The sequence below is a fragment of the Zootoca vivipara genome, chromosome 1, assembly GCF_965207765.1.
Source record: "Zootoca vivipara chromosome 1, rZooViv2.hap1.1, whole genome shotgun sequence".
Lineage (NCBI taxonomy): Eukaryota > Metazoa > Chordata > Lepidosauria > Squamata > Lacertidae > Zootoca > Zootoca vivipara.
In genome coordinates, this window is record NC_142582.1 from 70,760,492 (window position 1) to 70,785,456 (window position 24,965).

The window sequence follows — 24,965 nt, forward strand, 5'->3', positions numbered from 1 at the left end:
AGAGCGAGGCATAATACTGTATTGGTTAGCTGATCAGTGTTCAGGATACTGTATCAGGGAATAGATTTGAGTAAGTAGAACAAGAGACCAGATTATTCATTTGGTCTTTCTCAGTAGTAGTGAGCATGTGGATGGTGCTGGGCTAGAAGACATAATAAGTTTTGAATGCTAGTGAATCTGAAAATTTGAGCAGCAGCTCTTATGACAGCGCCATGCAAATGAATACAATTATACAGTAACATGTTTTTATAATGTACAAAGTTGTACAGAGGCTTAGCTATGGAAAAGGTTATGGCACAAGGATGGTGATACAATTTAACTTTAGAATATCTAACATGAACAGCTAAGTGAACACGATAAAAATTAATGATTGCTGCCAAATTCTACAAATAGTACTATGCCGCAGCTAAAGAAACACAGAATCTTGGTGAATCCTCATGGCACATACTGATGACTAGATCTGAGCTTTCTTTTCTTACCTCTTCTGATATCCTGGGTCATTTTTGGTAAGTTTAATTAAACAGCTTCCCATCCAATAGCTATACTGTTACCTACCTCACAGGGTTGTTGTGAGGCTTAATTTTATGTTTTAGGTCCAATAATAGTATGGAAATGTTATGAAGTACTATTCTGGGAATGTACTAAACAAGGGACGACAACAACAACATAAATTGACAAAATATATCCCTTTGATTTAATTTTCCAGACTGAGCAGATAAGTGGCAAAGGCTACAATTCAAAACACACCTACTAGATAAATGTTTCTTGCTATGTGAATGAACTGTAGTAAGCCTTCTAAAGCCATAAGAGATTTGCCCTGACATTTGGCTGCTTCTTAGTCTAAACAAAGGATAGCAACCCTGTGGGCCTACAGATGTTATGCTAAATTTGCATCATCCCTGAAGGTTGGCCATGTTGGCTGTGGCTGATGAGAGTTGGATGCTTCAACACCTGGAGGGCCACAAGTTCCCCACCCCTGGTCTAAGCAAACCACATTGTGCTAGATTTTGATCTTGTGGAGAACTGTAGTTAAAAGTGGAAGTTTCAGGTGTCCTTGTAGCCATGAAAGAAAGAGAGCAGGGAGTTCCTTGATCTGTTAACATAGTGGGGAACCATGGCTTCTGTTAACTGGGCCTGAGAGACTTCCTCCCAAATAAGCAGAATTCAGTCATGTGTTAAAAGTTTAACAATTTTGATACTTAGAACTTAATGTTATCAAACACTGTAAATAAAATAAAATAAAATAGGGAAATTATATTTTCATTCTTAATGTCCCACACTACTGCAGTTTGTATTTAAAAAAATCTAGCTTCATAATAGTATGCTTGAGTGTTCCAGTATAGTACAGTTGTACATAACTAAGATGGAAGTTTTACTTAGGCATTTTATTCCTATTGCTGAAGCTGTATACAGGACCCAGAATGAGTTACAAATTATCAAATAATAAGGAACTTAGAACAAAAACAAAAAAGGGGCTAAGACCCAAACCCTAAACCAATGTAAAAAAATGTCTAAAAATGTTCAAGTCAGGCTACTATTTATAGTTTTTTATGTGTACAGTCATACCTCATGTTGCGTCTGCTGCAGGCTGCGTTTTTCCAGGTTACGAATGCGTCGAACCTGGAAGTGTTTACTTCTGGGTTTTGCCGCATGTGCATGCACAGAATCGTTCTGCATGCTTCGTGCATGCACAGAAGCGTTATTCGCGCATGCGCAAAAGCACTGCTCGGGTTGCGGACTTTTCGGGGTGCAAATGGCACCCCGGAATGGATCAGGTTGGCAACCCGAGGTACCACTGTACTTTATTAATTTTTAAAATAACATTACATTTCACAAAAGATTAACAGAATATTCATTAAAAACAACTTAAATACATTATTATGCATTTAAAGAAGGGAATGGGGAAGGAAAGTGGAAACACGGGCTTCAATGTGACCCACTGGGCCATGTACTTCATGCAGACAATTCCATATACAAGTCCAAAATGTTGACAGTCGCCTGTTGAAGGTCATTTTTTCACATACTGAAAGAATTGAGAAAACAGACTGCTAATTATTGTTAAAATTCAGTGATCTCTCCACCACCGCCCAGCCCCCCACAAAAGAACACAACCAACCAGGATAAGGTTTCCACACTTTTCCTTGAAAACATATCAGGAAAGCTACTCAGTGTTATGAAGCAGACTTTAGACTACGAAGGCTCATGAGGGAACAAATTCTGAGGGGTTTTTTTCACATTGAAGTGGGATCGTTGAGCTGCTTTTCATTAAACTAATGCTAAACAAGCATTAAGTAGCTGCAGTGTGTAATCCCCCCTCCAATTTGTCAAAGATTCATAAACAAAGCTCTTTTTAGGCTCCAAAAACTTACTGTAAAATTTTATTTGAATTTCCATTATAGTTGAGAGTGTAACTAACCAATATGTTGGCTTTGTTGCACTTTAGCATAGACTAAGAAGGATTTTTTCAAAAGGTATAGAGGCTACAGAAAATGTATGATTTTAGAATTATACATCTTAATAGTATTTTTAAATCTATTTTGATACAAACATTCTGAGAAAGACATACTTAGAAATATATGGGTGAAAATATAATTGTTTGAGAATGTGCTTGGAGTTCTTTAATGTGAAATACCTTCATATTGCTAAAATTTCCTTTGAAATTAATCTGATGCTATTGCTACAGTTATGTACTACCATACTACAGTAATTTTTTACGAAGTTGCATGTGGTTTTCTGTAAAGCAATTGTTTATTCTAGACTTTGAAACAGCTCATGAATCTCGTACCTTTTTAAAAAATGTACTTGTGTACTGCTCCTTACCTGTTAATAAATATTAATTTCTATGTGCTTGTTGTAGCTTTGCATCAAAAATCAGATGCAATTGTGTCTGTGATTTTTGGCCCATCATTTATTGTAGTATGAGTGTAACAATCAATGGAATTACCAGCAACTTAAACACAGAGGATGTTACTTTCTTGCCTTTGAAACACACTACAAAGCTGGGATTTCCCACGTATGTCATGAGATTATATAATAAGCAATTCCAATAACCTGGTATACAAGGCAAAAAAAGAAGATAGGATTTGACATATGAGCTTTCTAGTACAGTGGTACCTCGGTTTGTACACAATTGGTTCCGGAAGTCTGTACTTAACCTGAAGCGAACTCTCCCATTGAAAGTAATGAAAAGTGGATTAATCCATTCCAGACGGTCCACGGAGTACGCAACCTGAAGCGTACTTAACCCGAAGTATGAGTGTAATTGGTTCTGGAAGTCTGTACTTAACCTGATGCGTACTTAACCTGAAGCAAACTTTCCCATTGAAAGTAATGGAAAGTGGATTAATCCTTTCCAGACGGGTCCACGGAGTACTTAAGCTGAAAGTACTCAAACCGAAGCGTACTTAAACCGAGGTATGACTGTATAGTATATATTTCTAGTATATATTTCTAGTATCATCATTCTTCCTCTTGTGTGTGCTCACATACATTTGTATTTCCCCCCTAAATATTAGATTTTTGTAGATAATGCAAGAGACTTATTCCTAAAGTCATTCGAGAACATTGGACCTAAACATTGGACCTAATAATAATAATAATAATAATAAATTTTTATTTATACCCCGCCCTCCCCAGTCAAAAACCGGGCTCAGGGCAGCTCACACCAACAGAATTACAATGAAACATAAAAACAATTAAAATACAGATTAAAATACAGTATTAAAATTTAAAATGCATCCTCATTTCAAGTAGTCCATAAATCCAAGCCATGAGGGAGGCTGAGTCTAACCCAAAGGCCAGGCGGAACAGCTCTGTCTTGCAGGCCCTGCGGAAAGATGACAAATCCCGCAGGGTACAGAATCATATTGAGTGACATCCAACCCCAGCTTGGGCCAGGAAGGCGCTCCTCATCTCTCGTCCCTGCAGTCCTTAGTGTGCTTCCAAAATCTGCTCTGGAAGTTTGGGAGACCCTCTAGAGCAGATGTTTTTGGGAGTAATGTGCAGTTGCAGGGAGGTGCAAAGGGAAGCAAGCAGGCTGATGCAATAAGAAGTCACATATAATTATTCTGGGTATCACCCGTGGTAGAATTATTTCACCAAGTACAAGAATGGCATGGTTTCCTTTTTGCTGATCATGGCTTATCATTTTGTTTCTTTTATTTTGTTGGCTGTTGAATAACAAAGTTTTTAGATGTCAAAGAAAAAGCAAACTAAAAACTCACGATACAATAAAATAAAATTAGAAGCTTCTCCCCGGCCCCCTTCTCTGGGTATTTAAACTTGGAACAAAAATACTTGTAGAGGGGTCATATGATTTGCTAAAGGAGGCTGCTATATTCACTTTCTTCCTGAGCTATTTCAGAAGCCTAAGGCTGTTATTGAAGTACCTAGCTGCTAAATGTAATGTAAAATATAATGTAAGCATTCTTGTGTGTGTCTCCATATAGTCTGCAAAGCACACGTAAGGCTTATTTTCAGAATTTATGGTATTAAGTACACAATCCTAGTTCAGGAGACTGCATTCTGTGTCATGTGTTAAATAACTAGATAATATTTGGGAGGGGGTCAAGTTCTTTGGCTGCAGAAATGCAAAAGGTTCTATTTGCTATACTCAGGATTGTGTACTTTATACCCTGCACGTAATAATCAAATTCTGTTTAGGTAACAAGTTTTACTACATAAAAAAACTGAAGTTACACACATTCACATTTTGCATAATTCTTCAAGCTAGTCATGGGGAGGCAAAGGATCTGTGGAGTACAACACATTGCTCATTGGAAATCATACTTTGCCCTGGTCCAGCTTCTGAAATGTCACTAAGCATGTTCACATATTTTCAATATGCAGGGGTTAGAATCTTTAGAAGTGGTGGTGGTGGGAATGGAGTTATAGAAAAATTGATCAAAATGCTAAATTTGGGACTTGCACACAGCTATGGAATGGACACAGTCCAGAAATACTTTTACTGGGGAGCATAATTCCATTTCATTTTCACGTTCTAAGCTTTAGGTTATGCCTTAAGTTCTCAAGTGGTTCATGGAGTTATACTCCCCCTTAAGTCGTGGACTCAGTTTAACCATGCTGCTGCATCCAGTGCTGCTTTTGGGTGCCCATGCTATCTGTGGCCTAGACCATGTTTTATCAGCTTTGATTGATTGCAGTTTCAGCCCTTGCATAAACTAGAGGTCTGGCAGTCCTTTTCACGAGTTGCTAACCTCTAGACTTGGTTACAGTAGTGTGATGTAACTCTTGAAAAGCAGTTTGGAAACTTGTTGTTTAGTCGTCTCTGACTCTTCATGACCCCATGGACCATAGCATGCCAGGCACTCCTGTCTTCCACTGCCTCCCGCAGTTTGGTCAAACTCATGTTCGACCAAACTGCGGGAGGCAGTGGAAGACAGGAGTGCCTGGTGTGCTATGGTCCATGGGGTCACGAAGAGTTGGACACGACTAAACAACAACAACAAGTTGTTCGCTTCAGGTTAAGTACGCTTCAGGTTAAGTACGGACTTCCAGAACCAATTAAGTACTTAACCTGAGGTACCACTGTAGTTGTAATTTTAAAAGATTGCCACAGTTTCACTGTTGCTATTCCTCCTATGCTAAGGGCCAGGACAGACTCTTAAAATTGTACCCCCAGCTTGAGGGAAATAATTTACAGTATATGGGATTGGACAATTGTGTGTCATGTGCTGTTATTTAACATTTTTGCAAATGGTTATACCCAGCATAACAAATTACCTTTATTAGGTAATACAAGTTAACTGCAAATCTTTCAGCTTAGAATATGTGTGTGAGATAGATTTGTAGCAATAAGTCATTTTGCCATAGTGTAGGAGATTCTGGGATGGACTGTTGGCCCATTATTATCATATCCTGTGTGTTTCCCAGAAACATCTAGCTGGCCAGTATTCAAAATAAAACCAATGAGCCCTTGGTCTGATCCAGCAAGGTAATTATTGCCCTGCAATTCATTTTTGGGAACATAATGGTTATGCTATGAGGCAATTGGTAATGTGTTCTAATATTGGGCAGCAAAAGGTTCAGCCAGCCAGCCAGCCCTTTTATCCTTTCCCTTTCCAGGGTGTTCTAACATTATAATATGGATAATTTCCTAGCCTTCTCTAGGATTTTCTAAAAGTATTGGAAAGTGTATGGATCTGGGCAACTGGGTTGAATCCCAGCATTGCATGAGCTGCGTTCTGCTTGTGCAAGTGCGCTTTCCCCTCCTTTCCTCCCCACCCTCAAATCTGCTCTGGAGGCTCACAACTTTCCAGAGCACATGTTGGAGGTACACATGGGTAAGGAACGGAAGTTTTAACATACTTTTAATGATAAACCTTTTAAATCCTTGATTTTTATTGTTTGTTGTTGTTTTACTGTTCCAGTGCCCTTTTACATTCACAAAATGCATGTCTTGTCATGAAATACCAGTTAGAGCATAAATAATTTTTTTCCTTTCCTCCATATGTATATTTGATTATGTATGCCTTATTTAGCTGTACAAAGTATACATACTGTTGTGAATACGACTGAACTCTCCTTTCACAAAAATACAGAATAAAGAGGCATTTTTAAAAGAACAATTATTTTCTGTATCCACTCTTTTCACAGTAGTTCTTCATTGGCTTGAAATGAATCTGTCTTCCAATCAAAACCCTCCCCTAATCCAAAAATCTTTCCTTTATTAATACATATTTGCTCCATATGCCAGCTATTTAATAGACCCACACAGTTCACTTTGTATGCGACAGGTGGAAATAGTCCACAACACCAAAGGGATGCTGTTAGCCCCAACAGTGAACCAAGCCATAGAAAACAACCACACGTGTCTGTAATTATTCCCTTAGGGAAATTTATGTGAGAAGACACCCACCCAACCCAATATTTCTGAAAACAAATACCCTGTCATTGGACTCCAATATAATATATCTTTGCAATAAACTTTGCCACTAAAGGTAGAGAGCTAAGAGCTAATAGCTAATAATATTCAGTATTGGAGACCAACTCTTCTGAGCTAAGCATATCTGGCATAATACCTAGTTAAAGGATAGGGCTTAAATAACTAATTTTTAATTTCACCTTTTGCACTGCTACTTCTTACATGTATGATACCTAAACACTTAAATGAGAAGTGGCCTATTGGTTTTTCATTTAAACTTGCAGAGCTTTAAAAGCAATGTGAAAAATGAAAATTCAAAAGCTCTCCAGTTGTACGTGGGGAAGGGAGACTAAACTTTCTTTTTTGTACACTTTGTTCTTTTTTTTTTAAATATAATTTTTATTGATTTTACAAATTACAAAAAGAAACATATATAAAAGAAACACTTTCATAGACAAATTTTCCACCTTCTTTCGACCCCCCCCTCCCATGGGCCTGTACACTTTGTTCTTAAGTGGCCTTTCATTTGGGCTGCAGCTTGCCTTGTTTTATCCAGTGCCTTCAGATTGTCCCTTGAACACTCCTTACCAAAATAGTAGAATTGTTCTGAGACCAAAGGCCCCCCCCCCCAATTTTTTTGTCTTTACCCTGTTTTCAGCTGCTGGTCATGTGATTCTATCCAGAGAGGAGCAAATGAAATTTCTCATCTTCCCATGCCACACAATTCATTTTAGGGGCTTACAGCTGCACTGCTCCCTATGAGTTGCTTGTTATGGTGCAGAGTAGAAGTCTCCAAAAATAGGATATTGTTATTTTTTCTAAGTATAGATAGTGGCTTCTGAGTTTTGTTTACATAAATTATTTGTAAATAATTGTGTTGTCATTCATAATCTTTTCTTCTGCCTCTTTAGCTTAGACTTTGCTCCAAGAACTTTGCCTCGGGCTGTTAGACCTGACCTTAGCACTTGATGGCTACATAAGCAAGGAGGGTTTTTTCGGAGGGAGGGAGGGAGTCCTGGACAGAAGAAAAGGGGAAAGGTGTCATTTTTTTCTATTCTTCCTTTAATCTCATAGCATAGATTCCATCAATCCTCCTTTTCTTCTAGAATACTCAATATTAGCTGTATGGGTTCAAGGAGATTCATTTCATCTTCCCTCCAATTCCCCCCCCCCTTTCTCTCAGTTCATGACTAAACCATATAGTGGCTCCATTAAATCATTTTGTTTTTATTTGTAGGCTTGGCTGCTATAAACATCGGTCATAGAACTTCAGAGGTGCTGGTCAGACCATTTTATATATATGCATACTTTTATCTGTGCACATGTAGAGAGTCCATGTAACGCCTTGCCCAGAGTATTTTCTAAATCTGAAAATAGGTTCCAAATAAATTACTGCAGATAAAGGTTGATGAGAAAGAGTGTGCATATATTTTCAGAAAAAGCTCTTGTCAGGAATGACTTTAATACCAAAGTAGTTTTTTTGTTCAAATCCTTATTTTTTCTTTGTCAACCACCATTGCGATTATTAGTGTTCTAAACTTCATATTACTGTATATGTAATCAAAAGAATTGAATCATTTTAACCACTTTCTAAAACTAGTTCCTTGTGTGGCATGGCTGGAAAGAGACTTCAAATATATTCATTTTTACATAAAATACAATAAAAATTAAACTTAATTATAATAAGAAATTAGTTGGTCCAGATTTAGAAACAGTGTTCTGTGTTGGAGACGACAACCTTGCTTAGCCTGTGGGCACATTTTTATTTTTGAGCAAATGCCGTGGACACCCCTCAGGTTACTTCACACTCTTCTCCCTAGATCAGTTCCCCACCCCCCGAAAGTCAGTGAAAGTGGCAACTTGAACGCACACTTTGCTTTTCCAGGAGATCTTTGCAAAAGTCCAGTGGAATTAATTTGAGCTTTGAAAAGCTCTTCTCATTATTATTTGAACTTACTACTTGCTTTTTTTAAAAAAGAAGGTAGTTCTAAGCGACTTGCAAAAAATAACACATGCATGAAAAAGTATAAAACTCAAACAGTAAAAGCTGAATATTATATTTACAGTGGTACCTCGAGTTACAAACACCTCAGGTTACAAACTCCACTAACCTGGATGAGTTACCTTGAGTTGAGAACTTTGCCCCAGGATGAGAACGGAAATCGTGTGCCGGCGGCGCAACAGCAGCAAGAGGCCTCATTAGCAAAAGCATGCCTCTAGTTAAGAAACAGTTTCAGGTTAAGAACGGACCTCCAGAAAGAATTAAGTTCGTAACTAGGGGTACCACTGTATAAGAAAGTAGGACTAACATATCTCACACAGATAAGGCCACATACAGTCAAAACCAAAGGCCTGACAAGAAATAATCCCCTCCTCCAGGACCTAAAGATACATATAGATTGCACCAGACATAGTTCCTTGGGGAAAGCGGCCCATAAGTGGAGAACCATCACTGGAAAGGCCTGCTCTTGTTTTTACACCTCCTGCACCCTCCTTGGAGTGGATATATGAAGAAGGACCTTGAATGATGAATGCAAGGGTATGGGTTGGTTTATGTTGCAAAGAGTCAGTCCTTGGAGTATTGGGGTCCTGAGACACATAAAGTCTTTATAGATCAAAGCCAGCACCTTGAATTTAGCCTGGAAATTAATTGGAAGTCAGTGTAGTTTGCCAGAATTGGAGCTGAAAGAGAATTGGGAGAGAAAGCAACCCTTCTACTGTAATGTCCGTCTGTTTCTAATCAATTATTTAGTTTCTCTCCCTGCTTCCTCAATGTTACAGTAAGAACTATTGTGTCCATAGTGTATTCTGTTTTCACTCTTTGCTACAAAAATTCTCCCTGTATACTTTTCTGCATTCCACATGAACATAATCTTGGTTTTGACCACATCTCCCAACACAAACATTTGCATTTCATATTAATACATTTTCTAAAATGCTTATCCATCTCTTGTCTCACTTCTTGTAGACAAAAGCGCCTGCTAAATCTTTCTCTTGATTTCCTTTGGAATTTCAACTCTTCCAGTTTTTTAAAGCTCTGAGCCAGTTGGGTTTCTTTCTTGTTCTAGTCGCCTTCCCATCAATTTCTGCTTGTATATTTGAATTTACAACATTTTCTCTAACATATAAAAAAATATTTTGGGTATCATGTCAGTTGTCTTTATTTAATCCATAATGTTTATCAATCTCCCCATCCATTCAATGATGGTATTAAAAAAATTCCCTGAGAATGGTTTGTGTGTTGCCTTTAAAATCTCTGGTTAATCTGCAGTAAATCTATCAAATATGGGACCATCTGGGATTCTTGACTCCACATTGTCCGCACACTTTTTGAAGAGCATTCAAGGGTGGACCAAGATTGGCCCATGAGCTTGGAGTTTCCCCCCACCCCTGTTCTGTACATTTGGTCATTTTAATGTTTTCCATCAGTTTGCCCCAGAGTGACCAACATTAAGCTAAGTGGCCTATAATTGTTCCTTGTCCTTGCTTTTTCTTTTTAAAAGATGTTTATTGTTAGTATTGCTAATAATTGGTTGCCGTATTTGAGGACTAGAAACTGCTCAATCTTGGCAGCAATTTATTTTTGTTAGATGATCAGTAATTCCACATTTTGGATTCTTTTAAGAATTCTTGGGTTGATAATTTTTTGTTTTTTAAATAGGGCATAGAACTTCATTTCTTGCCATCATGTTCCTCAGTTCTTTGGACAAACAGCTATCTGCCTAACATGTTCTGTAGTGAGAGTAGATGCAAATAATTCATTCAGTTTCTCTGCAGTCGTCTTTTCCTCCTTTAGTACACGCTCGGCCCAAACATTTCTTCAGCCCTATTATCGCAGCTGGTAAAACTCGATTAGCAGGCTTTTAAAACAATAGAAAATCTGCTTAATGGAGAGAAAGTGTGATATATGTATTTGTTATTCTATAAACTTCTTCACTTCAGTAAATTTTACCAGGGTGGTTTACAAGACTGTAAAAACAAATTAATGATAAAGCAAAATAAAAAATAAGAATAATTATTATTAATAAAGTAATAAATAAAATGGCATAAGCAGCAAATTCGTCTTTTACACTGAATTCACATGGGGGAGGAAAGTTTTTTCCTCTCTTAAGAATGTTTTGAACTTGAAGCAGGTTGCAGTGAGAAGTGTGGCTAGAAGAGAGGGCAACAGAGTTATAAAGAGGAGATTTTACAGACTTGGGACAGTGGTATAGCATAAGGCACAGGAATTGTAATGGCAGGGGAGAACTCTGATATTTGATGAAAACTACAGCAGAAAAACTACAGGGATGCAGGTGGTGCTGTGGTATAAACCACAGAGCCAAGGGCTTGCCGATCGGAAGGTAGGCGGTTCGAATCCCCGCAACAGGGTGAGCTCCCGTTGCTCGGTCCCAGCTCCTGACTACCTAGCAGTTCGAAAGCACGTCAAAGTGCAAGTAGATAAATAGGTACCGCTCCAGTGGGAAGGTAAAACAGCATTTCCGTGCACTGCTCTGGTTTGCCAGAAGGAGCTTAGTCATGCTGGCCGCATGACCCGGGAAGCTGTCTGCGGACAAACGCCGGCTCCTTGGCCTATAGAGTGAGAGGTCAGGGGTACCTTTACCTTTACAGCAGAAAAGTAATGTGCATGAGGAAGAATCCACAACAGGTGTAGCCTGAAGGGTGGATAAAGTTAAATATAAGAACAATAAACTTGGAATTTGTGTGGAGCATGTACCCAGAACAGAAGGAAAATTACCGTATATTCCGGCGTATAAGACGACTAGGTGTATAAGACGACTCCCAACTTTTCCAGTGAGAATATAGAGTTTGGGGTATACTCGACGTATAAGAGATACAACCCGGCGTATAAGACGACCCCCGACTTTTGAGAATATTTTCCTGGGTTAAAAAGTAGTCTTATACGCAGGAATATACTGTATTTGGGAAGGTCAGATATGGGAAAAGGGAAGGCTAGCTTGGAAAGGGGATCTAGCCATCAAAATAATAGCAGTATTTTCATAAATCAGGTGTTTTAACTTGTTTTGCATAATGCCCAAATGTGAAGTTGGTTTAGTTCAGGAGTACAGCTGTACTTTGAAATGGGGAGAGAAATTCAGCATAGTGCTATGGCTATCCTGTCAGGCCAAGGTTTTCATCTTGCCAGATGGAACACCCACCCTCCCCCTTTCCCCCGTATGCTGTTCTGGAGATTCGCCCAATTCTTCCCCTCCTCCCCTGCAAATTTCAAGACACAGGAAGAGGAGAAAGAGAAAAAAGCCTGTTGTGCTGGTGGAAGTCCTTGCACAGGATTTTGCTGATGGGACTAGTTAGTTGAATCCCAGCTGTGTTGATAAGAGGACATTACATTTAAAACACTTTCAGGAAATGGGAACTGCAATTTTGCAGTTTGTCCATGCATTTTGTATGTCCAATTGAAAAATAGTGGGACATAACCACTTGTGCATATGTGTAATATTTCAGGGAAGGAGCAGGACCCAAAGAACTGCTTACAGGTGAGTGCAAGGGTTTGCACACACTGGTGGATTTTTTTTTAACAGTACCCCCACTCCCCCAAGTGGCAATTACAAATTGCTTTGGGAAGGCCCCTTGGTACTTAAAAGTCATTCACCATGGAGCATGCAGGCTGCTGTTTTCAGAAAGCATATGCACAAAGCACATTAGCTACAGAGAATTAGTTGCATGATTTGTTAGTCTGGCGAAACTCTTGTTTTCCTGAGTAGCCAAGGCGATAGAGGCAAATATTTATTTGTGCAAAAGCAGAAATGTGATCTTTAAAAAGAAAAAGGGTTTTACAAGTCAATGAAATTTCAACAGCATAACTTTTTAAAGTACAAATACAAAATAGCTTTTAACCCATTTTGTTTTCATGGTATTAAGTAATTATTCCTCAAATAGAGAGGGGTGTGTGTGTCTTGCTATAGGACTTACAAACTAAGAAGACACAAGGGAAAGGGAATGCAGGGACAAGGTACAGGAGGAAAACCACTTCTTTCTTCAAGGCCAATACAAAGTGGTGAGCAGCAAGCATGTATATCCATTGTATTTATTTGGTTGTAGTAAAAGCTCAGAGCAGTTTCCAAAAATAATACATTTCATAGTTCTGTAAAAGCCACACACTCATAGTAGCTTGATGATGATGATGATTTATTACTTACACTCCACCCATCTGACTGGAGTGCTCCAGACTGGGTGGCTTCAACATAGTATAAAAACAGTGAGACATCAAACATTAACAATTCCTGCTGCCTTCAGATGTCTTCAGAAAGTTGTATAATTGTTTATCAGTTTGACATCTGATGGGAGGATGCTCTACAGAGGGGACGCAATTACCAAGAAGGCCCTCTTCCTGGTTCCCTGTAATTTCTCGCAGTGAGGGAGCTGCTAGAAGGCCCTCAGAACTGGACCTCAGTGTCTGAGCTGAATGATGCTCCTTCAGGTATAAAGGTTTAGTAGAAGACTGGGGAGTGGAAGCAGTGAATTTCTGATAAAGGTCCAGAATCCTTAATGAAAGTTGGGTGGGGTTTAGTCCCTATGTCCTATGACATTTTTTGGGAAAGGTAGAAACATAGTTCTACTGGTGCTTTCAAATGGAGAAAGGATCATTTTCAGTATATAGAAAGGCATCCAAAAGGGGAAAGGATTGGGGAGGGAAAATGTGATATGGGCCCCTAAAGTGTAAATTGATCATTACTTCTTCTGACCCAGTAATAAAATAGGCTGTATATGTGAAGCTGTTTACTAAGCTTCATTGCTGTGCATAAAGCTGCTTAATTTCCAAGCTTGTTGAAACTTCTGTTTCCTTTGGTTTCATATCCAATTGTATTCCTAAGATCTTCCTGATTGAATACCCCCTTCGTGTACCTCTGAATTCTAGGGTATGTCTTCACCTGGGAGAGGTATTCTATACCAGTAGCAATACACACACCGAGAGCACAATCAACTTATGTTTTATATGTTTCTGTCGAACTTGTTCTCTCCCTGACTCCAACGTCTCACTTCTCCATCTGCTTTTGGTCCTTCTCTCAAAAGCATTTTGAATCTTCTTTGATGTCTTTGTGAAAGGTATAGAGCATATTTGTGTCTTTTGCTCCTGTGCTCCAAAGACAAATTTCTACTGAATTTCTGTTTACCTTGAACTGCTTTTAGCTATAGCACTTCACAAATAGTAGGATATATCTAATCATCACACTACCTGCCTGGTGCCTGATATGTTGATTTCTACCATGGGTTCTACCATATTCTTAACATATCCTCTAAGAATGTGTTTTGCCTATGTGAGGTGCATTGTTAACCACTACAGGTAGGTAGTAACCTCACCCTTTTGCCCATTTCATAAGAGAAACAAAACTAATATAAAAGAACAAATGTTCACTGTGACTTTTAAATGTTTGCTCAAATTATTGTCTCTCTGTGTTGAATTAGTGGAACCTTTGACCAATGCTGACAGATGGGTTCCAAGCTTCTCATTTAGAAGACATTTCTGATCTTTCATGCCATGGCTAACACATGGCTCATCCACACATCCCAAGTAATTTTGGGTAGCCCAGAAATGTCATCAATAACCTGGCTGCACTTTAAAAATGTAAATGGGTGGTGCTGCCCCCCCCCCCCGCATTGCAGAGAAGTCTATATTGACCTGATAGTAAAGGGAAAGGAAGGTGGCACCTCTACCTTTTTACTAAAGGGTCCCTTCTGCCCCCTGGGATGGCACTGTTCTTAAAAGGTTGTTGCCACTGTTAGGTCTTAGAAGGCTAGAAAACAGGAAGAAGACCTAGCAGTGGTGTCACACCAAAGAAGGGGCCTTTCTCCAACAGCAAGAAGAGGCAGGAAAGTGCTGGGGCAGGGGTAGACCCTGCTTGAGAGCAAGAGCACTGCTAAGTGATTATGTGCGTTTTTGTCTGCTGCTGAGTCCACCCTTCCCCTGCTCTGTGTGCACCTGTGTGCAGGCTCTTGCCTATCTCCTGTGGAGTGCATGAATATGTAAGTGGCATGCCTGTCTTCACTGGCTGCTGAGGGTACGTATGTATATGTGCCTCTGAATTGGGCTTGGGTTGGCATGCAGCCCTCTAATCTTCTGCTGAATTACCACAAGAGGACTGAACACATGTAACAATTTCCCCACCAGTCTGTAAACCTGCATATAATTGGCATACATCATTACACATGCAGAGCCTATGCATAAACAGCTTTTATGTTGGTAAACCATTTTACTTGTTGTGCTGAACTCACATACTGTAGTTTGGAATACAATACAACAACACAATTCCACCGTTCCCTCAAAATAAGTAGCATGTTATTCTTGGTGTCATTTTGCTTTTTGTTGCATTTAGAGTTTATAAACAAATCTTGGTTAATTTTTACATTTCCACAAGAGTCAAAGTAGTAGAAGTTTTACTCAAGGTGTGTAAAACGTACCCTTCACTTGGCCAGTATTCCTGACTGGGTTATCACCAGCCTATAACTCCTTAAATGGTAGACTATTTGGCCAGTATTCCTGACAGGGTTATCACCAGCCTATAACTCTTTAAATGGCAGACAATTTTTGGATGCTTTTGAAAATGAGTTTCTATAAGAAGCTCAGACCCTCTAAATTATAATATTGTTTACAGTGAGTGCTAAATTGACTGAAAACAGAGTAGAATGAGGGAATGATAAGGGAATTATAAGCATTCCCTCCCTCCCCCCTCTCTTGTCAAGCCTATCTTTCATTGTTTGAGGTGACTATTGTCCTTAAATGGTCTTCCCAAGATACATTAGACAATCATTTACTTGTTTCCTGAAAGGGACACATTCTGCTGTGAAATTTATACAGATTTATACACTAATCTCCACCATCCTTTTCTATTGACTAGTTCATAAGATGACGTTGGATTCTGTTTGTAGTGACAGAATTCTTAAAATTATGCCCACACAATGTGGTGTTGAACACTGCAAAGGAAGAGAAGACCTAGAAAGTTAACTGCTCCAAAAAAACAGCTCCAGCAAAAATAGACAATGCCAGAAAACAAGAGTCAGCAACTTCAAAAATGTCCAAATTGGCATGATGTCAAGCTCTTGAGTTGGGACACCTTTAGGATAAGTGTTCCATCCAAAGAGAGAGATTGAAGTTGATGCTGTTCTCAGGTAGATAGAAAGACAAGCCATCTGACTATATCACAATTCTGTAGACTTGATTTTTTTAAATGGACGAAGTTTCCATAAAATTAATCTCCATGGTTCAGTAAAAGAAAAAAGGAAGAAACAAGGAAAACTTAAAAGATCACAAAAAATACAGTATTGACAATGAAAATGCTTCTGAGAAGACTTCTCCAAAACAGCCAAACCGTAACTTATAACCATTATTCTACCATAATGTAGAGAACACAAAATTACAGTTGTTTGCCAAGTTCATAAACAAGTGCATTAGTTGCATGATTTTTTTGTGGTTTTTCTTTTTAAAACTTGCAGTAGAGTAAATTATTGGTTTTCGTTAACTCTCCATAAAATACTTCTAAACTTGTCATAACTTTATCCTCATACTATCCTATCTCTGTCTACTAATCATTGTTCCTTTGATAATAATTCTATTGTTCCCTGAAAGGGACACATTTTGCTGTCAAATTTATGCAGATTCTCATACCAACCTATTCCCAGCTACTGAAAGACACCCAAAATTATCTGGGAGTACAGTCAGTCTAATGCTGTCCTAGATTATTTAAGACTTGACAGTAATCAACTTGAATTGTGATTGTGCCAATAAAGAGTAGTTCAGACACTGGAGCACTGGTGAAATGTGCTCTCGATTATCGTTCTCACACTTGAAAGCAGGACAGAATCGTCATATACACATTGAAGAAGATAAGGGGCAAAATGGGATCCTACAGTGACCATTGCAGTGGGGTGACAGTTTCCAGTTTCTTAGTGCTTATTGACAGGAATGAAAGAACCACTCTGCCAAATCATGGCTTGTAGCCAGCACTCTAACCAGGCCAAATGAAGTATCAAACGGAAGTGGCATTCATCAGTCAAATTTCAGATGGTTATTGTCATACAGCCAAAAGTACAGTACTGTACATATTTTTTTACACTGTGAATGGGTGAAGAGACTGAAAAATATTTCAAGACGACGAATCATAACCAGAGTGCTGCAACTCCCAAGTGAAAATCAATATTACAGAAAGCTGAAAACTGCTAAGAATGAAGACACCCTGGGTCAATTAAACCATTCATCACTAAAAACAGTTCAGCTGGCTTTGGAGATGCAACAGCAATTGGGAAGGAGTTGCTGTTATCACAGCTAGTGTTTTACTAGGCAGAGTTCTGTACTCTTTGGTGTGAATTGAGACTCTGGTACTCTCCCATTTTCTGGCTCAAGCTCTGCAAAATTCTAATCAAAAAATGGGGAAGAACACAGCAACAACCATGTCAGCCAACTTCCTATATTGCTAGCCAAGCAGGCTATTGACTGAATAGCTTTCCTAAGTAGATGAGTATGTCTTCAAAGCTTTATGGGATCCTTTTGGGTTCACGAGCGCTGAGGGATTGACAGTCTAACAAGGACAGAAAATCTATGTAGTCTATTGCCTTTGTTAGCTAAACGACGTTGGAAGTACATTGCTTTGGAAGTACTGCATCCAATGATCTAGTGGGTTTCAAATTGCAAAGCAGTACCATGGCGAAGTTGTGGAAGACCAATAAGACTTTTGGGATTTCGTAGGTGCTAGTAGAGTGGGGAAATTAGAATTGGAAGTTTGTGAGATAGAACAATCTCATCTCATCTTCCTCATCTGTTCAGTGGAACACAAAACCTCCTTTTTGGATACTGCCCTGTCCTTACGTGTTCACTAGAAAGCAAAACTGCTTATTCAGACTTTGCTTCAGTGAGGTTTCTGCATCATGCGCCTTCACATCATTATATTCTGACAGGGCTAGAAAGAAACTCTTAAACAGACAAGTACAAGTTCAGCTCCTCAGGTGATAAAACAGTAGCCCTCTTTACAGGCTAGCAACAGTGCTGTGTATTTCCTTACAATGATGCTCTGTGCAGAACTTGCCCAACTGTGAGCCTCCAGGTATCCTGAATGCTGGGAAAGCCAGGCTACATGGCTTTGATTTTCTGCATGGAACAGCTGATACATTAGTAATACATTAGTATATTTGTGTTCTTAATCTCCTAACCTGTGAATCAAAATGTCCTACCATCCTTCATAAGCTGCAAGCAGGATTTTCATCAAGGATTAACTTCATACCTTTTATTATTCCATAAAATTCATATGCCACTTGATGGTTAAAACACCTCAAAGCAGTTTCCAAAACTTCAGTTTCAAAGTTTTTTTTTACAGATGAAGCAGAGGAAGAGCCTAAGTTTTTGACATAAGAAGACAGCAAAGCATGGCCAGTGGTTAACCTCTGACAAACTGTTGCAGTTGTCTTAAAATTTATGATTGCTGATTTTACCACCTTATCATTTTTACACTGCAACTTTTTGCTTGTCCAATAGGCCTGTTCTTCATGGCAAACTGATTTAAAACTGTACATATGACTAGATTTTCAAAAGCTTCATTGAATGCAGGTCTGCTGTTCAAAGGAAGAAGCCAAATTGTACTGGGCATATCCAAGTCCTGACTTTCAGTAACAAGTTAATATAGTGGTACCTCTGGTTAAAAACTTAATTCGTTCCGGAGGTCCATTCTTAACCTGAAACTGTTCTTAACCTGAAGCACCACTTTAGCTAATGGGGCCTCCTGCTACTGCCGCGGCGGTGCCGGAGCACAATTTCTGTTCTCATCCTGAAGCAAAGTTCTTAACCTGAGGTACTATTTCTGGGTTAGTGGAGTTTGTAACCTGAAGTTTTTGTAACCTGAAGCGTCTGTAACCCGAAGTACCACTGTATTTGTAAAGAAAAATATAGAGGCTCAATTCACCCATTTATGTAGCCGCCACTCAATGGGAGGCCTAAGCAATCCCAGCTATGTGGTAAAGGTAAAGGGACCCCTGACCATTAAGTCCATTCACGGTCGACTCTGGTTGCAGCGCTCACCTTGCTTTACTGGCCAAGGGAGCCGGCGTACAGCTTCCGGGTCATGTGGTCAGCATGACTAAGCCGCTTCTGGCGATCCAGAGCAGTGCATGGAAACGCCATTTACCTTCCCGCTGGAGCAGTACCTATTTACTTGCACTTTGACATGCTTTCGAACTGCTAGGTTGGCAGGAGCAGGGACCGAGCAACGGGAGCTCACCTCGTCACGGGAATTTGAACCGCCTGATCAGCAAGCCCTAGACTCTGTGGCTTAACCCACAGCACCACCCGCGTCCCAATGTGGCAAATGTACTTTTATGATATACGCATTCACTGTATTCCCAACTTAAATTATTGGATTGCATTGCATTTTTCAAAAAGAAAAGATTGCATGTAGTCCTAAAGAAGTCATCTTTAATACGTCTCAGGGGCTGTTGTTGGAAGAAATGCTATATTACCCTCAAATTTTCTGTGTATCAAAATATTTCTGAGTATACACCTATAGACTTGAACTGGAAAACCTTGCATATTTTGAACACGTTTCAAGCAAGTCACATGGAAATACCTGCACTTAGAATTAATATTATCCCTGGATACAAATCATACCTGAAATGCATTTGAATTTTCTTTCTGTGGATTAACACCGCTTTCAATTTTTTCTCTGGCTGCGTGGAGCGCTTTTCTGTAGTTCTTTGTTTCCTAGCCTGGATTAATATTAGTAAGCAATAAGAATAATTAAGAAGGTAACTCAGACTATGAGCAGGGAGCAAAGCTGGTTACATCTAGATCCACAAATTCACCTTTAATTATAGCTTTTTGTTTTTACATAAAGCAGCTTTTTAGTTTCTTCACATACACAGTTGCTAATTCATTTTCTTTTCAGGTATTCAAATACTGTATAACTTTCCTCACATGTTAAAAGAAAAAGAAAAAAGTATCCAAATCTCTGATAGAGGATTCTCTCCACCTTCTCTAACCACTGTCATCCCACTCAAATTTGCCATGATCTCTTTAGTAATTCTTTGTTTCCTGAGATGGCAGACTTTCTATCACAATACCTTCCTAAATATAAATAATATGTTCTTGTTTCTTACTTTTTGTGCTTCTTTTCGCCACATTGAATTCTGCTCTGGGAGCTGGGAGGTGACTTAGTGCGGGAAGGAGGGGTGTGTGTGTGTCTGTGTATGCCCCAATGTGTAAGCAGAAAATGGTATAGCCATTTGAGTCCTGACCTATTTAGCTAAATATTAGAAGCCATGTCTGGCAAATCTAGTCTCAAATACATTTCTGTAGTAACAAAGAGATGGAACCAATGTAATGTTGAACAAAAGGAACCTGCATCTTTGTTAACAATGATCTATAGACTCGATGCCAAGATATTGGTTAGTTTGTAATCAAAATCCTGCTGCCTTTAAGTTTTACAAAATAGCTTTAATAATATGGGGGGGGGGGTTGTTAGCAAAAACAACACCTCTGTCTTCAGGGCTTAAAAGAAGGTATCTTAACCAGTCAGTGAACTTTAGTTTCATATTTCTCAAACAGTAGCTTCCCATGCCCCCTGGAAGACTCTTTTAGGAGCTGAAAAGAATTTCAAAAGCAGCTTGTAATACAGGTTTTACTGTTTGGGGTGGGGTCAAAAATCCACAAGGCAACTGTTAGCCATTGCAAGATGGAACTGTGCTGCTCCTGTTTCTTGTTCCCAGAATCTGATAATTAGAAGACAGATAAGATGTTTCAGTTATTATGACATTGTAGGTGTATCCTTTGAATTTGCTTCATTCTTTTTTCATAAGCTGCCCGAAGCCTATCACTAACTCTAGTGATATATTAAAAAATGAACACCAAAACAAAAAATGGCTACATTTGGCTGTTGTACGTTGGCTGTATATGCAGAAATATTTTCTCCCATACACACAGCCTTTTAACAGTGAGCCATGATTAAATCAGGAAGTGTTCGGCCACTGTTTCCCATTTCATCCCAAACAGGAAACTATGGTTACCTACCAGCTTTGGAGCAAGCCAAGTTAAAAATTGGTTTATGATCCTGGTTTATTCCAAAGCTGGTAACCATAGTTTCTTGTTTTGGATGAAATGTGAAGCAGTGGCTTAAGACTTCTTGATTTAATCATGGCTCACTGTAAAAGGATTGTACGTACAGGCAGATATCTCAATCATCCAAACCAGGTCATTGTGCCACCAGCATTTTTAAACAATGGAATGACACAATTTCTTATTCCACTGTTTGAAACAAGATATGAGAAAGTAGAAATAGAAAAGTTTTCATATATAATGGTATAAAAGCTGACATCTTTATAAAGACCAAAGGAATTCAATGGTAAAAATAGCATACCCTCATTTATGCTTCAACTAAATATTAGTGTAATATATGTTCGTAAGAAATACATTTGTACTGGTCTCAGCTATGGTTGTAAAATGAAAATTTGGGGTGTATAAGGGTATATTGTATAATCACACTGAGGCTTACAAAGCCTGTTAGACACAAAGGGACTTCTGTAATATGAGACACTGTGTGTCTTAAAACAGTGTCTTGCGATGCTCTTGCACAATTAGCATTCATGTCAATGGCCTGTTGTCTTCCACCTTGTTCCAGAGAGAGAGAGAAAAAAAATATTGAATGATATCTTTTTGTGCCCCTGTAAATTGGATGCAAGAGTTAGAATTTATGCTTCCTTGAGTTATTTTCTTTTTTCACACATTCTTGAGTACTACTGAAGCATCTTAATTCAGCCTCTCTTGCTCAAGAACGAGCAAGGATTTAATTGAAAATGGACAATTGAAATCTAAGGCTTTCCTACTTTCTCTGTTGAAAACATTCAGCATGGAAAATTTCAAAAGGAAAGAAATGCAAGTTTGGAGCCTTTACAGCTCCTTATTTGTAGGAAGAAATGTGCAGCTAGTGTTTGTGTGGTGGACAAATACTTGTTACTGGGGAAAGCCTATTCTTCCCCCAGCTACGGTAGCAATGAAATTGAGAATACAGTGTGGAAGATATTTTAACTGGTGTCATTGGTACAAAACAGTGCCTAGTGAGTGATAGAAATATCTATTGCTGCTACATGCACCATTTTATAAACTGTTTTTAAGTTTAATTCTTAGTTTTGTTTTTAAAAAATTAATGGCAGAGGATGAGTATTCTGTGGCAATATCACTATAGCAGGGAGTCATTCATCTAGCGTCTAGAACAGTGGTTCCCAGCCTATTTTTGGCCATCATCCACCTAAGCATCTCTAAAATTCTGATCCACCCACCCCCCAACATATAATTCTTATTATTCAAAAAGTGAACTCCTATTCACGTGGGGCGTGTGCCCCTTGTTGGGAACCATGGGTCGAGAACATAGAACATGCAAAGTGTCACAGGATCAATCCCCAGCATCTTCAGCATCTTGCTACAAACATGGGAAATTAATGCCAGTCGATGTGTGGTCTGATTCTGTATAGGGTAGATTCTTATGCTCTAATCTCCCATGCAAACTGGAGACATCATCAAAGTTCCTCCTTCCTTCCAACAGCAACACCAACCCTTCCATTTAATGAACCTTTTGCTATTTCTCTTCTCCTTGTCTCTCAAGGATAAGCACTCTTCCCTTCTGATGCTGGAGTAGACATCTACCCTTGTAAACAATTTAGTGAACAGGGTTATGCTATACAGCACCCCACAGTGAAGCTAAATCCTTCCCTTCCATTATAAGTGGGATCTTCTTTCATGTGCTGGATCAGGAGCAGCAAGAGTTTAGTGCTACCTTGTAAATACCCTCTAGAAGATGGTAGCCTGCTCCCTACCCCAAATTACTAGCCTACGGGGGGCTGGAAGAAAAGCTGCAGAGAGCTATATTTCAATGCTGGACATGGATGAAGGGGCTTCCCTCCTCTAGCAGCCCACTTGGCTACTATACTGAGCTCAGTGGACGAATGGAGCACTCTTGTGTTTCAACCAATGAACTCACCTGCATGCAGTTCCTGGTCACCTGTGGTTGCCAGGGAAGTGTTTAGATGCAATAATGGTTTAGTGCTAAGGGACGAAAAAGTCTTACTGTATGGAAAGGCTCAATAGAGATTTTGCAGCCCCTCTTGGTTTTGTGCCACCTTTGCCCTTCAGTGGTAGTACAGACAGAAGCACCCCACATGTCTGGACTATGATGATCAGAAGAACTGAAACAGTGCACCTGCTGATCCTGTAGATATACTCTAGAAATCAGATATGTAAAGCAATATAAGCTTACCAACTCATGGTGATCTTTGCAAACTGAGTTGGAATGTAGAGACATGGGTGGAAAAAATACGAGCACTTACAGTGACTTTGAACATTTCATTGCTGATCAGGAACAGGCTGCATAAGTTCCTAGTGCTTCATATTCATTTACAGCAGGGGTTGTCAACCTGGTCCCTACCCCCCACTAGTGGGCGTTTCAGGATTTTAGGTGGGCGGTAGGGGGTTCTACAGCACAATCTAAATCCTCCTTCCATCGAGCACGGGTGGGCGGTAAGGAAATTTTACCATCAAGAAAGATGCATTAGTGGGCGGTAGGTATAAAATGGTTGGCTACCCCTGATTTACAGCTATGTTCCATCTACAATGTAGCCTTTGCTTCAGAGTGCAGGCTTCATTGCAGAACCTTTGTTTCAGATGTGACATTGCACAAATGCCAGAGACTTGGGCACCCTATTCTTACCTAAGTAATATCCAAGCTGCTCTTAGACTGGGTTTCAGTCCCCATGGTCTGCTTTTGAGTCCTGATTTTAAATTATTATTATTTAATTCCTTTACAAAAGGAACTAGCGCTTGGAACCAAATAAGGAGAGACAGTATTGGAATTGTGGCTAAATTGGACAGTGCATAGCAGTATGTTAAGAAAGAAGCCTGTTATTGTTCAACTGTATTGTGGAATGGAAGCCCGCAACTGCAGGGTGCATGCGACCCTCACTATATATTATGTACCTTGTTTGGAAGTTTATCACTAATATGACCACAGTCTCACCTGGAGAAAAAATAAAGCACCCAAATAGTGGCTTTCAAATTTTGATTCTTCAGGGAATCCATTCCATGTACATTTGTCTGCTAAGAAAATCCCATTTGTTGGAAACTTGACACCAGCTAGGCCTTTTGGGACCACTGAAATTATGCCCTGCAGCTGGGGAAAATCTGTAACGGAAAACCTGCTTCATAGAGGAAACCCTTCAGAGCAATCGCTGCGTTCTTTTGAAACAAAGTTTGAAAACTACTGCAGGAGGACAGAGTGCTGTTGAACTCAGGTCCTACCTTCCGGCTTCCTACTGGCATCTGGTTGGCCACCGTGAGAACAGGGCACTGGACTTGATGGGCCACTGGCTTGATGCAGCAGGCTCTTGTGTTCTTACTGCCATAAATGGGTGCCTTGTAAGCTTTAGGTAAAGCATTCGCCTTTGACAAGCTTTGATGGCTGCTTGCACAAGAAGTATTGCATCAAACACATAGCTAGACATACATAAATGTTATCAAAACCAACTCCATACCGAACGAAATGCACATAAACGGTTTTTAGTATGTAAATGGTTTATGTCTTGTTCGTAAGAAGAGTTCCAGTTATTTCAGGGAAAGCTGTATTATCCTTTAAAAAGTTCTTCAAGTTGAAGAATATTTTTCAGTTAATGATGAAATGGAAGTCCTAGAACACCAAACCTACTGAAGCTAGATCAGGGTGCAGACCTTCAACCCAAGGACTACATTCTCTCATAGGCAATCTCTGGAGGCGGCATGCCAGTGCTCAGAGGGGCAGTGGGGAGAGGCCAAAGTGTGTGGGCCAACAAATGAAATTCTTAACTTTGCGCAGTAGGCAACGTATCAGCCACACAGAAGTCAGGAATGCATACACGTGCCTAAACTATTAGTTGTAATTGAAGGACACATTCCAGGCAAAAACACTTGAGGAGTGCCTGTGTGGGGAGGAGCCCAAAGGAGTCTTAAGAGACCATGGGCTGGAGCAGGCATCCCCAAACTGCGGCCCTCCAGATGTTTTGGCCTACAACTCCCATGATCCCTAGCTAACAGGACCAGTGGTCAGGGATGATGGGGATTGTAGTC

The 24,965-nt window shown here is 39.5% G+C and overlaps 1 protein-coding gene across 1 annotated transcript in view; it reads left to right on the top strand.

Moving 5' to 3' along the window:
* CSTF3 (cleavage stimulation factor subunit 3) overlaps positions 1-24,965 on the top strand; it is a 56,157-nt gene that overhangs the window by 14,651 nt on the left and 16,541 nt on the right. The window lies entirely within an intron of this gene.